Source organism: Berghia stephanieae, chromosome 1, assembly GCF_034508935.2.
Source record: "Berghia stephanieae isolate SIO BIC M18660-M18661 chromosome 1, UCSD_Bste_1.3, whole genome shotgun sequence".
NCBI classification, from domain to species: Eukaryota; Metazoa; Mollusca; class Gastropoda; order Nudibranchia; family Aeolidiidae; genus Berghia; species Berghia stephanieae.
The window spans coordinates 25390141-25396140 of NC_088360.1; positions in this window are offsets into that span (position 1 = coordinate 25390141).

Genomic DNA, 6000 nt, shown 5'->3' on the forward strand with positions numbered 1-6000 from the left:
TGTTATTCTGAAGCAAAATGAAAGTAAACAAAGTGTAGTTTTTATCATTTGGGCTGTGAAATCAAACCAAACAAATCGACAAAATGAAATAATAATATTATGACTACCTTGTTCAACGTCTGTGTTTTAAATTTTTTTTTTTTTTTTTTTTTTTTTTTTTTTTTTGTTTTGTTTTGTTTTGTTTTTGTTTTTTTTTTTTTGGGGGGGGGGGGGGGGTGTTTTAACCTCTCCTACACCTACAGCTTCCGCGAGGAGAGAGACGCATGCGCACAACAACATGACTAATAACTTTTCGCCGGTGACGTCACAGGCTATGGTGACGCATTAAAGGACGTACTTTCGCTAATCTCATCCTATAGTACATTTTTTCTATCAGATCAACTTTTTACATCACAAATTGAAGAATGATCTTTGTTAATTAATGGGAATAAGTGTTTGTAGAGAGATGTTGAGCTATAAATCATGTTTCTGCATGTCAGCCTGACATTTATGGGATTATACTGAAAATGATCGGTAAGGAGAGACTTAATGACATTTAGTTTGAATTGCTTTGTATTTCTTTGTGGAATTTTGTAATTAAATGTATAAAAATGTCAGTAGTAAATTCAGTGTATTTGTAGTCTGGATCTATGACATTCGGTGGTGAGTCCAACTGCGGGTGACGCAAACTTGAGTCCTTGGAAAAGACCCTTTACTCACTTTCTTTATAATTCAACTTATTGAACAATTAATATAATAATTAAATCTTTAGATAATTTTACATTATTATTATTATATTATTATTATTATTATTATTATTATTATTTTATTATATTATATTATTAATTATTAATATTTGCTTTGCTTCCAATTGATTTTACTTAATTGATTTGATGATGGAATATATATTATAGTAAGAGTTATAATTGGAATTGCCGAAAAAAAACTTTTAAACTTGAAACTTTTACCGCACAAGAGCGTGAGGAAGGAGTTGATAGGTGACAAATCGTTGGTGAGTGAAGAGAAATAATCGACCCTGGCATTGTGTCTTTGGGTAAGTCATTTTATACATGTTACCCGATTGAAATTAGTTGAAGAAGAGACGGTTATAAGCAGTGAAGGATATTTTGAGAGTGCTGGGACAAAAATCACGATTAACAGGCGAATTGTATTGCTAAATTAAAAGACCAGTTTTATGTAATCTGTAGGGGGACAACAACAACAACAACAAAAACAAGACGAAGAAGAAGAAGAAGAAGAAGAAGAAGAAGAAGAAGAAGAAGAAGAAGAAGAAGAAGAAGAAGAAGAAGAAGAAGAAGAAGAAGAAGAAGAAGAAGAAAAGAAGAAGAAGAAGAAGAAGAGAAGAAGAAGAAGAAGAAGAAGAAGAAGAAGAGAAGAAGAAGAAGAAGAAGAAGAAGAAGAAGAAGAAGAAGAAGAAGAAGAAGAAGAAGAAGAAGAAGAGAAGAAGAAGAAGAAGAAAAGAAGAAGAAAGAAAAGAAGAAGAAGAAGAAGAAGAAGAAGAAGAAGAAGAAGAAGAAGAAGAAAGAAAGAAGAATATGAGATAGAAAGGAGATAATCGAGAATTGATTTGTTATTATTCCCGCAGTGAAAAGGAGTTAATCTCGAAAACAAAATTGAAACAAAACAAAATTGTATTTCTTTTTTCTCTGGAGTTACTGTAAACAACCAAGTCTTGTCCCCGCCAGATTCCCACAGTCAGATACAGCAACATGCGCGGGGTACTGCCTTGATTTAGGCCGCATTGTGAATTCTTGCCCTTTGTTTGCACACCAGATGGTCTGGATTTGTTGTTGATATCAAAGGCTACACGTCATGATATTGTTAAACAGCTAATGTAGGTATATTATTTATCACTACAACACACACACACACACACACACACACACACACACATAAACAAAACAAACAAACAAACAATCAAACAATAAAATGGTTCAGTGTAATCCACTTATTCCACGCTGCATAATTATGACCAACTGAGTCACTCTGGGTATTATGTCGAGAAGAGAAGTCCTTTAGAGCCGTCAGGCCCACGGAGCCGGTGTTTATCCCTATTATCGTGAATCGGACTGTAGCAATTGCTTGCTACCTTTTGGATAGGACGCTAGCTAGTCTATCGCAAAGTACTTTCCGCCAGATCTACAAAACCCAATTACCCAATTACTGCTAATTGGAAAAGAGGTTGGAGGTCAGAGAGAAAAAAAACAACAAAAACATCGACTTCACCTGGGATCAATCATAGTCCATTTGCTTGTGAAGTGAGTGCTCTATCAACTGAGGTATTTGGACTCCCATTGCTTCATTATTTTTCAAATAGAAACTGAAGAAAACGAATAAGTTCCTTAGTTTTCTCAAATAACTTAGTATTGGGCATTTTTGTGGCGAATCTTACGAAACAAACTTTTGGCAAAGCTTCAAATATCGATCGATTAAAATGACCTTCACCTTGCCAAAAACTCTCAAACCAGAAGCTTCCTTGAAGTCTTAGTTGTGAATGAGTACCTGGCTACAAGTATATTGTAAGAACGATAGTAAAAAATAAAGGACACATAACAGGCGACATGTACTTTATGAAATGGAATTTTGAAGGGCATTCAGCTTGGTTCAAAGAGGAAATGCGTTGTATAAATTTTAAATATCGTTTTCTTTATCAAAATCACTTCGCCATCATGCCAGATTGTCGAGGAGAGTACATAGCCTTCTTCTCCATATGCCTGTTACACAAGTCAATCAGCCCCACAGATCCTGAGCATAACTCGTGAAAATAACACAAGCGATGTACTTTGACTTCAAATGTGGCAATGTATTTCTTGCAATCTCTGTGTCAAAATGTTGTGATAAATACTCACAAATGGTGGGGCTGACCGTAGCCATCGTTAACAAAGAGCCTGACACTAGAACCGTAGCCATCGTTATGTTGTAGCCTGACACTGAAATCCAAAAAGACTGGCAGTTTGACGTCATTATTTGGTTTTTGCACCGCCTAGTGAGTTGTCGTTAGATGAGCTCAAGGAAACAAGTTATTTCATTGGTTGAACTATTGAATACAACTCACGATTTGTTTTCTTTTGTGGCAAAAGACTGGCATTTTGACGTCACTTTTTGGTCAGTGTCAGGCTATAACTTTACGATGGCTACGGGCTGACAGATCGTAGCCTTCGTTTACAAAGGCTACGGACATATTCGGGTGCTTGACATTGACATTATGATGCACTAACGGTTGCTATGGACGGGTTACATCATTTGTGAGAAATAAAAACAAGACATGTGTGATTTAGAATCCATCACAATAAAGATTTTATTTGTATTCACAACAATATTGATTTTTGATGATATATCATTTTGCAATTACAATTCAACAAACATCATAACATTAATATTGTTACAACAGAATGATGATGATGATGATAATGATGATGATGGTGATGATGATGATGATGATGATGATGATGATGATGATGATGATGATGATGATGACGCCGACAGTGATGACGACGACGACGACGATGATGATGATGATGATGATGATGGTGATGATGATGATGATGATGGTGATGACGATGGTGATGACGATGACGACGACGACGATGATGATGATGAGAGTAACAGTCTCCTTAGGAAGACACAATGTGGTGTTTACCATTTTTCTCAATTTAGCTGAATGTCTGAATTAAATCAAAAAGGCACATTTCCATTCCAATTCCATCACTGATAAACCATCAAACAGGATAGTTGCATTAGAACGTAAAGCAAATCCCTTGATTCAAATCTATAACTAATTTGTCTGAATTTTCTTTCCAATAAATAACAGAACGGAATATCCTCACTACCTTAATTTGAAAAATACAAATTTATTTTAAATTTTGGTCACAAGGTTCGTCTTTCAAATAAATATCGATCATTTAAAGCACAGCACACCAATCTGGTACTTAGATTGAATTTTACGAGCTGTGTAAAACCATCAAGTGTGTTATGGCAACACAGGTTGATGACCTTTTTGGGTGATTTTCGAAGAAATTAGCATAATATCATTTCACCATTGGTAAAAGGAGTTGTCATATAATTGAGTTCTTTCCTTCTAGTATTCTGCAATACTCTGAGAAACAAAATGATACAAGGCTGTGGACTAGAAGCTGTGGACTAGAAGCTGTGGACTAGAAGCTGTGGACTAGAAGCTGTGGACTAGAAGCTGTGGACTAGAAGCTGTGTAATAAACAAATATGAATATAACAGCTTCAAAAAATACCAAAATACCAACAGGAAACGTTTCGGGTTCAAAACCCTTCTTCAGCCAACAACAACAAAAAAATAATAAAGACATAAATACATTACTATATTCCAGATCTCTGTCGTCTACCTGGAATTTAGTAATGTATTTATGTCTTTATTGTTTTTTGTTGTTGGCTGAAGAATGGTTTTGAACCCGAAACGTTCCATGTTTGGTATTTTTTTTTTGTAGCTGTTATATTCATTTTTGTTTATTAGGAAAAGAAAAATGACACGTGTTTAGAATTTTGACCAGAAAAATCCGTCTTTCGAATACAGATCGATTAAAATAACCCTCATCTTGCCAAAAAACTCTGAAAACTGGGATTTTCTTAACAGGTTTTAGAGTTTTTGACAAGATAAAGGTCTTTATAACTCTCTCCTTATCAGCCATTTTCAGGATTTTCCCCAAAACTTCACACCCAACTAGCACAAAAATAGTTTGTTTTTATCACTCAAACCCAAAAGAAGTAAGTTCTTTAGCAAATCATGCTCTACAACACACTGTTCATTTAATTAAAATTTTATGATGTACAAAAGAAATTTGAATACAAAAAATGTTGGTTGTATCGTAACGAATGTGACGATTTTCCTATAGTTGGTAAGGAGAGGGTTAATCGATAATTTATCGATAATTAATTAATCGATATAATTTCAAAGACGGGTGTTTTAGTCACAATTTTATTTAATGAGTTGTTTCTTTTTCCAGATTATGACAGCTCAATGCATGGCCACATAGTGAGCGATAGGGGTGATTTTTCCTGGCACAAAAGATTTTTTTTTAATTTAAAAAATAGAAAAAAGGTCCAATAATTTAACTATATTTGGTTAACACTTTGAAATAGCCTAACGTTTTGTTTCTGAATTTAAAAAAAAAAGTTGAATTTCCAAATTCTGATCCGTTTGACATTAATGGTGCTATTCGTTTAGGTTAAAGACACACAACATCAGCCAGCCGAATATAACGTTCCAACACACACACACACAAAACTGTGTGTAACCTTGAACGTTTATGGTCCGATTGACATAATTTAGTGAGAACTAATCACCAAAATGGCTGTCTAAAAATAATAACAAAGAGCTGAGTGACGGAATGTTCGTTTCTTCAATAATCTCAATTTTCTTCATCTTGTAGCTCTACATATTACCAGATCGATGGGGTGCGTCACATTTCGAGAGGGGGAGGGGGTGTATCTATAGATAGTATGCGCTTGGCTAAGAAGCTCACAACATTGCCATCCGGAAGTATAACGGACCAACACACAAAACTTTGTGTAACCATGAACTTTTAAAGTCTGGAAAATACAGTTAAGTGAGAATTAATCATAAACGTGGATGGCAAAAAACAATAACAAAGACTCGATTGAGGTCAAAATAATTTTATCTATAGATAGAACGAAGATGACGTCACTCATGTCTTTGTTATTGTTTTTTGCCATCCACGTTTATGAGTACTTTTCACTAAACTGTATGAACCAGACTTTATAATGTCATGGTTACACACAGTTTTGTGAGTTGGTCCGTTATACTTCCGGATGGCAATGTTGTGAGCTTCTTAGCCAAGCACACACTATCTATAAAGTAAGAATGGCGATAAACATTGACAAGGAGAAATGAGGTGGTGGCCCTTTGGTGGTTCAGGCCAGACGAAGGCAAAATGTCAACAATGGAGATGGGAGTTCAAAGACTGTTTAAATTGGATGGCCAGTCTTTGATTCAACTGGCTTTTGATAT